Source organism: Megalobrama amblycephala, linkage group LG20 (assembly GCF_018812025.1).
Source record: "Megalobrama amblycephala isolate DHTTF-2021 linkage group LG20, ASM1881202v1, whole genome shotgun sequence".
In the NCBI taxonomy this organism is placed as follows: Eukaryota; Metazoa; Chordata; class Actinopteri; order Cypriniformes; family Xenocyprididae; genus Megalobrama; species Megalobrama amblycephala.
The window spans coordinates 26,564,194-26,573,337 of record NC_063063.1 but is presented as its reverse complement, the minus strand read 5'-3'; the positions used below and the strand labels follow the sequence as shown (position 1 = coordinate 26,573,337).

The following is a 9,144-nucleotide window of genomic DNA, read 5'->3' as shown; positions in this document are numbered from 1 at the left end:
ATCATTCTAATATGCCGATTTGCTGCTCAAGAAACTTTTCTTATTATTATGAATGTTGGAAACAGTTTTGCTGATTAATATTTTTTTGTGGAAACCGTGATATGTTTTTGCATTAATTTGAAATTTTTACTGTTTCTTCTGATCAATTGAATGTATTGTTGCTGAATTCATGTATTTAATTAAAGTAAAGTACTAATAAACTCTCACAGTTCAAAAAGCGGTTTCGTAAGTTGAATACAGAAGGCAGTCTGGCGGAAGATAGATATTTTACTTTATAACTTGTTAAATATGGACATTTCTTCTTACACAAACACATCGCTTCAGAAGGCCTTTATTACCCCTCATTGGTCCCATTCACTGCCATTATAAAGCCTAGATGCGTCAGGATACGTATTAATATAACTCCGATTGTGTTCATCAGAAAGAAGAAAGTCATATACACGGATGGCTTGAGAGGGTGAATAAATATTGGGGTAATTTTCATTTTAAAGTGAACCTTTAACTGTATGCTTTGTTTGACAGAAGACATCGGCTTGACATTATTAAATATTTTCATTTGAGTTTGGAACACCATAAGGGTGAGTAACTAACAGAATTCTCATTTTTATGACTAGAATCATTCCTGTAATAGGAAGACAACCTGGTAAGATCTTCACATGGAATTTCATTAACACGCACACATAGACAAAGGTGTCATATGTCATTCACACCTTTAATGATCCTTAATGAGTTCGGTCACAGCAGCTGCAGGTGTGATGTCACGTTATATTAGGCAGATCAGTTTCACACTTCAGCATATGACACATCATTCTCCTCACCGTCTACTCCAATGAGCTTCACTTATCTGACTCAAAGACAGAGGGAACATTTCTGTCAAAAGATACTATATTGAATTAACAATTCTAAAAATAAAATAAAACAGTTAGTGTGATGAGTAAACGTGGTTGACCTTTCGTGAAAAACAAACCTTTTTGTTGTTCCTGAGGAACAGAATCAATAGTTATCTCTTTAACCTTCATCAAGAAACGGTGTAACAACGCAGACACCCTTCTGAGCATGAGGTTGGCGCTCCATGCTGTACTCTAGAGATAGCACAAGCGAGCAATTCACAGAGCCGTCCACTCTGCATACGTGACGTCTGCAGGCCTGACGTACAAGGCAGCGTCAAACAATAGATCCAAACACAAACCGTGCTGCTCCGAGTCTTGAAAAGGCCGTGACCTTTGAGTAGCCCTTTCAAAGCCAAGAGCTGTTCTTTGAGAAGGTGAAAGCTATCTGATGGGCCAGCCACCCCCTTCATTCCACTCTTTCATTTCATCATCCCTTCTTCCCTTCTCCGACACGGTACCCCAACAATGGTGTCTCCTCTTACAAGGGCCTTGAGTGCCTCCTCTGTTCTAGTGCTGCCAACCTGATACATGCTCCTTGGCGGTGCCGATTCCTTTACTTTTTTAACGTCACCCGTGTGCAGTCAACACTGTGCTAGGCTACGCAAGGCTAAGCTAGCCGACTGTAAACATACTCTGTGTCTCTGCAATACAGTATGGAAAAAAAATGCAGAAGGTCACATAAGTTGGGTGTCCAAATACTTAGTTATCAAGAATCAGTAGTGAATGATACCTGAATGTTGTACTCGCATCCTGCTAGAGGAACTGATAAGGAACTTTTGGATTCAAAGTGTTATATAACATTGGTAGAAAACTCTGAGCTGTGTGGGGAGTTCAAGTTTTAATGCAACAAGTTTTTTTTGTGTGTGTGTTTTAACAAAAGTTGGATAAATTCAACATAGGCTCATTGAAAAAACGTGCTTCAACAAAATGTTTTTTTTTAAACTCCAAAAATGTACCTATACATACAATTCACAAAACACTTGTATTCTTTTTCACACAAAATATGATTACGGGGCAAATAATTGATTAATAAAGACTTTTTCCTTGCACAATACACAATGTTTATGACCTCAAAACACTTTTACCATAGAGCATGATTTGCAAAATAATAAATTTTGATGTTCACATCACATAACCAGCTCCATACTGTACTGTATGTATGGCTCACAGACTTGTAGGAGCACACTAAAATGGCATGGTTAATTCAGCAAATTATACTATGAAATACTATGAATAATATTTCCTGTTAATTTACTCATCCCCATGTCATCCAATATATGTATGTCTTTCTTTCTTCAGTTGAAAAGAAATTAAGGTTTTTGAGAAAAACATGCCAGGATTTTTCTCCATATAGTGGATTTCAACAGTTACCAACAGGTTGAAGGTCCAAATTGCAGTTTCAGTGCAGCTTCAAAGGACTCTACATGATCCCAACCAAGGAATAAGGGTCTTATCTAGCGATCGATTTTTTTCTTAAAAAAATAAAATTTATATACTTTTTAACCACAAATGCTTGTCTTGCACTAGCTCTGCGTTGCGCCACGCATTGCATAATCACGTTGGAAAGGTCACGCGTGACGTAGGCGGAAGTACCGCGGTAGGGTGAAAACTCAATCTCATTTTCTCCTCCAACTTCAAAATCGGCAGACATTGTTGTTTTACCTTTTTTTTCTGTAAAGGCCATTTGACTTAGTCTTTGACCGATAGCTTTGTAAACACTGGATCTGTACTTTCGCCTATGTCGCGCGTGACCTTTCCAACATTATTACGTAATATGTGGTGCATCGCAGAGCAGTGGAAGACGAGCATATGTGGTTAAAAAGTATATATTTTTTTCTTTTTTGCTAGATAAGACCCTTATTCCTTGGCTGGGATCGTGTAGAGCCCTTTGAAGCTGCATTGAAACTGCAATTTGGACCTTCAACCCATTGGTAACTGTTTAAGTCCACTATATGGAGAAAATCCTGGAATGTTTTGGAATATTAATGTTAATTTCTTTTTGACTAAAGAAAGCAAGACATAAACATCATGGATGGCATGGGGGTGAGTAAATTATCAGGAAATGTGAATTCTGAGTTAACTAATCCTTTAACACAATCCTTTAAGGTAATAACATTGGCTGTTCCAGTAAAACACAAACCAACTGTGTAATATTTGACCATTTGTCAAAATGCAAAGCGACTGAAATGGAGTCTTGGTTTTATGTTAGTCTTGGCTTGGCCTGTGTGGTTGCATTTACATTGTCCTTAGCCTGATTGCGGTTTCCTGGCAACTTGGTCAAAACACTATAGAGATTTAGTCCATAACATTCTTCTCATCTCAATACCAACTCAACATAATTGGCACCGACTCAAAAATCAAGATCATGTGGTCAAGATCATGCACTGAAGAAGTTCCTGCTCTACTCGTGCGCCAACATTCGAGTTACACACCAATGCATCAGGTCACATTCAAGGCGGAAAAACATCACCAAATAAGCAGGCCCTGACATGCCTGGGAAAGAGCAGGGGAGTCACCGATAGAATCTGAGCAGAGATAAAATTAAACCGTAAAAACTTAATAAACGTAATGATCTCTGACAAACAACAAATCCTTGTTGGAACAAGAAGGATAACAGACAATATGGCTGAACTCCATGCTCACTGATGGACTTTAAAGACGATAAAATGAAAGTAGGTTAAACACAACCGGACACACAAACTTAAGTGACGTCTCGTACTACTGTACCTTATTTTCCTGAGATTACCCTGCCATTTATACAACTTCACAGCTGCGATGATCGGCATCCACTCAGCGCAGAACAAGGTCAGCGGCCACTTTCAGGTCAAGACATGGAGGTCAGCATTGCACAACAAAGTGGGACATGACCGATGGCTGAGACCACATCACAGAGATTTGCACCCTGAGGTCTGGACAGTTTAAGTGTATTGTCAACAAACTTTTGTACAGAGTGCAGTAAAAGACAAAAACAACAGCGCAGGCTGTACTAACACAAAAGGATACAACATTTCCATATAACTGTACGACAGGCAGTTAAGGAATTCAAACTTTGGAGCCTCATATACTGGATTAAATGCTCCAACATGAATACAGTAATATTTATAAGATATATATATTACATAACTGTCAATTCTGTGGCCACATCTTATATGACAAGGTGTGTCTGAGAAATTTGCAAATATTCCCAGATGGACAAAGTTATACATATATAGAATATAAAATATATAATTATAATAATAAAGAACATTAGCACTTTATCAAATTGCTGTTGCTGCTATTTTATAGTTATTTTAGATCATTAAATTTCAAGATATATTATATAGTGATATTTTTATCCACAAATACTGACCACCAAATAACCCATAAGCAATCCTAAACAGAAAATTACTTGCTGATAAAATATTTTAAAAGAGAGAGAGAGAGAGAAAAAAAAAACACACTGCGTAGTTCTTTGAACTCAAAAAGAAAACTTCAGAGCTGAGCTGAAAGAGTCCAGCTGCGGTTTCTCTGGGCTCCGATCAAGTATAATCTGGAACGTGTTGAGTTATTGTACTTGGCTGAGCAGGTACAAAATGGCTCCATCACCACTGTTTTGTCCTGTCTGCTTGGGTCAGTATGACCTTACACAACAGTTCTTTTGAGAAACATGTCCGAAATCATATAAAAATGACGTTGGCAAATCTTCAGAACTCTTATTGTCGAGTATCATGTGTGAAAGGACAGTACAGTATAACCTCTTCCACAAAACAGGATATCTGATCTTGAAAATATCACTCACATGCACAGGCTCATGCGCGCAGCTTTCATAAGCACTCATCAGCAGGAGAAACAACATGCTCCCTATGGGACGCAAATTACAAGAAAAAGCAAGCAATCTGCCTCACGCTCACTGGCTAACAAGTGCAAAAGTGCGAGACAAACATGAGCCTCATTATGAAAGAGCATGCAGGACAGCAAGGTGCAAGATAATAGTCCAGTGCAAGATAATACCAAATAACAGCCCATAATAAGCCCTCTAAGACCACAGAGAGCTTCAAAACAGCTTTATTACCTCAGATAGAAGTGACTAATACTGCTGAGTGCTCTTCTGAGAACGAAGATTTGCTATCTATCTATACAGCACTTAAATCAAATGAAATACTCATTGTCTTTGCAATGAGGCTGCTTAAGACCAACTACATCATGCACGTGGGCCACTGATTAAAAATGTGTTCTGAAACCACCGTAATGTGAGTGTTGTTGATGATAAAGTTGTGTAAGACTCATAGGGGGGGCTGTGTTTATGTAGTGCCACTCTCCTGGGTCTGAGATTTAGGATCTCTAGCGTAATGCAAGACCAACAGCTCATGCCCCCTCTGTGCCTTTCTTTTTTTATTACATTTGTCTTGATTTCCCAGTTGTTCTGCCTCTCATCCACCTTCTAACTAAACAAACTTCCTCGGTTGTGTGTGGTCTACTCATAGTCTCTCTCTCTCTCTCTCTTTGGTACTGGCAGTGCAGAGAATGAGAGCTCAGGTAGGGTTCAATTTGAAGCTATGCCAAACCATAGCTTGTGTAACAGGTATTGAGTGCCACATGGGATAAGACGGATCCAGCTTCATTTCACTGGCTGCCCCAAAGCAAGAGAACTGGGCACAGTCCAACAGAATAGAACATATACAATGAGAACATGAGCACTCACAAAACACATTTTTATCATTCACTGATTCCATATCAAAATAAATAACATCTAACACAGCATATAAGACCACTTAAGTAACCAAGTAAGAGTTTGGAATGGTATTTTGAACTAAATTGGCAATACTCAGAGGAAGTTGAATTGAAATTTGAATTAAAAAGACAGGAAAAGGAATTTCAGTCTGGCAAAGTGTTCTTCCACTCTTGCCCATACAAGTTGATTTAAAAATATATAAATCAATTTCAAATACGATCATCTAAAATGTATCATTCTATCTGTATGTTAGGGCTACAAACCTTCAAACTCACAACTTTTCTTAAAACAAGAGTTTATCAAGGCAATAATCTATACTTTTTTGACTTTCTAGTGACAAAATTATTGTTATATGAACTTCTTCCTGACACTCATTGCAACCTCATTTTAAATTAAATAATTAAAAAAAAAAAATGGCAATAAATGAATAATTTCTGATTTGTGTTCACTGCATATTAGCCTTAAAGCTACATGTTAAACACTGTCTACGTGCAACAGCATGAATACGTGATCTCTACTCTGGCCAAATGTTGCACTCAGGCATAGAGGCAATCAAGACTATGGTGAGAAGGTCTCATATGCTTCTAGAGATCTCTTCAGCACACTGCAATCCTCTTCAACCACAAAACTTATCAACAGAGCCCACCTTACCTGATTAAGAGGGGAGGAAAGAGAGAGGAAGATCAGATGATGAGACCAGAATAGGCTGGGTCTGTATACACGAGTAAAGAAGCATTTGCTAAACCACTTAAAGAAATCCCAAGTCGCCAGGAAGGGCTTTTTTAAGGTCAGACAGTCTATTAGTGCAGCATTACACACCCACTCAACTTCTCAACTCACGATGTAAACAATGACATCTTTTTAAACACACTTCAGAGTGTCAACATTTCAAATCGGACAACAACTTGGCTAATTTGGTTCTTGGTTTTTCTACAATTCACTTGGAAGCAAGAAACAGCACAGCAAAAAAAAAAAAAAAAAACACCTACTTCAACTTTAAGTTCAGTTTTTATCTTAAATTTTTTTAAATATAATCAAATTTCAGCTTAAAGAAATTTAGGCAAGGCAAGGCAATTTTATTTGTATAGCACATTTCATACACAATGGTAATTCAAAGTGCCTTACATAAAGAAGAATAATAAAAATAGAACATAAGGAATAGAAATAACAGTAAAAACAGAGAATTTTGCTATCTGGACGGATGAGCTTTTTTTTATTATTGTTATTGTTGTTGTTGTCCATCAGACTGGATCTAAACGGATCTTCCTCACACGACAGGACTGCTACCTGTTAAGGCACTTCAAACTGATAAACAAAGTTTCAATCTCCCCTTTTGCCAAGACACCTCAAACTGCGTCACACAGTCCTAATCCCCCTTCCGGAGATATCTTATCTATGCAACGCAGTTTAAATTTCCCCTTTGGAAATTTCCCCCTTTGGAAAGTGTCCTGACTGTAATCCAGAGATATCTTAACCATGCACCACATTTAGTTAAATCTCATATAACTTGAAGTTTGGTTAAATTATTTAAATAATTTAAATTATTTTGCGTAAAAGTAATATGTTGCCATGACTTACTGATCATACATTTTTTTTACAGAGTAGATATTGAACTTATTCTTAACAACCCAATGAATTTTAGTTAGGCTTGCTGTGGTAGTCTGCATTACCGGTGTTACACTGTTGTTTTCCTTTTTTACAAAACCATTTAGTTCAGTTGGACAATGGATGCTACAATTATAAACTGAAAGCATCTGCTCCATATAGAACGAGCTGCAGTCGCAGCATAGTGCAGCAGGAGCCAGATTTAACTTATCACCTGACCAGAGTGAGGAGAGATGACTGACAAGACGATGGCGGAGGATTTGGTGTGCAACAGATCTTGAGTGTCTTGACAAATACCTTATCTTATAAAAGATCAGTACCGCTGCTCCCTATACACAGAGTACGACTGATTATGAATTTGAAAGCAAAAGTGAAAAGCGAGCACGTATTCAAAAGCGATTTCAATAGCCTGCCCGCATATTGACAGTGGCTACCTGATGCCTACAAATGATAAGCTTATACACAGAGTGATCGTGAATTCAAAAGTGATAATTTCCTCATCTTGAGCTTATTAGCTATAAGGCCATCTATACTCTTAAAAGTTGACAAAACAACTGTTAGCATAGTCTATACAAATGTCAAATTTCCATTCTTCCTTTACAAATCACAATACTGATGACTTATCTTGAACTCACAATATTTTTTTTCCAATCAAATGCTCTTTAGAATGAGGAAGTCCTTCGTCCTAATACCACCTGCCTCTGACTAGCATTAGCAAGTAGGCAATCTTGATCATGTGACATAAACAATCAGCTATTTAAAGTTGGCATGAAATGGAATTTCACTCTATTTTCTAATCTTAATGAACTTATTGTGATTTAAACCATGCATATGTTTCATTTTTTTAAATTAATGTCATAACTCGATCTTCCAACTTCACTCTTCAGTCTATGCCAGACATCTCCAATCATTTACTCCGCTTAAACCCCTCCCCTTTCTTACAATCGACTACAAGCTCGCATTCAGATCTGCCTCCATCCAAGACCCTGCCCTAATTTTTTTTCTTTTTCGATAATCCACTTATGTCACAACATGAAAGAAAAGATCTGTCGCTACATCTGTACCTTAAAATAAGGGACAAGCCCTCCAATATGTCCTACCCAAAATACATCAACAAAGGAAAGAAAACTGCTAGTCAAACGATTTCATGAAGTTGCTTGGGCTGAAAAGCAGTTTAACAGAAAATTAACTTGAAGTTATAAAATGTTTAAAATCAACATTTAATTCTTCATATAAACTGTTTATATGAAGAAAGAGCATTAATAAAACAAGACTTTGTAGATAAAGATAAGAGTCTTAATAAAAACCTGCGAGTGGAAAACTACTACATGGGCCGTAATGGCCCCCTGTATATGGCCAATAGTGCTGTATTCCAGTGATGGACATTTACAGAGCAGGCCAGGGTGCGTACACCATAAAACACAAATGCAGAGAGTCAACCTGTAAAAGAGCTGAGTCTAACAGTTGGCATTTTCCCCAGGAGCGCTGCGCCTAAATCTTGTCTGTTGAAGGCTGGTTTTGTTTGGAGAACTATTTCTCGGCCCAGCTCTGAGCCTATTCAAACAGAAGGCCTGTAAAAGATACCAAACACTATTTTGTGAGACTCTTCCCTCAGCCCTCGCTGGCCCTAACGTTATTATCCTCCCTCCAAAAATAAGCCTAGAAAACAACAGCCCGGCCGTCGAGTGCAAACCTTGAGAACGCTAGGAGAAAGGACCAAGGGAGCGGTGAGCGCTTTGAAAGCCCATAATCATAATTATACCGGAGATGAATATCTTTGATCCGCGTGGATCGGCGGGGTGGCGAGAGCGACGCCATGAGGGAGGCTCTTTCTGCTAATTCGCTTTCACCGTTATAGGACTCAAGGTGAGAGCAATTTGAATGTCCTTACGGGCACACAAGGAGGAGAAAGATGGCAGAAACTGAATACAGAAGGGC

At 38.2% G+C, this 9,144-nt stretch overlaps 1 protein-coding gene across 5 annotated transcripts in view; it reads right to left on the bottom strand.

Annotated features, from left to right (window-relative positions):
• Positions 1-9,144, bottom strand: part of kif19 (kinesin family member 19) — a 51,019-nt gene that overhangs the window by 33,019 nt on the left and 8,856 nt on the right. Inside the window, exon 1 of one of the 5 annotated variants that reach the window (XM_048169722.1) lies at positions 3,618-3,767. The exons of the other annotated variants lie outside the window; for them this stretch is intronic. The gene's annotated coding sequence lies outside the window, so the exon portion shown is untranslated. Of the gene's footprint in view, positions 1-3,617; positions 3,768-9,144 lie in introns of those variants that run through there. 5 annotated transcript variants of the gene reach the window in all.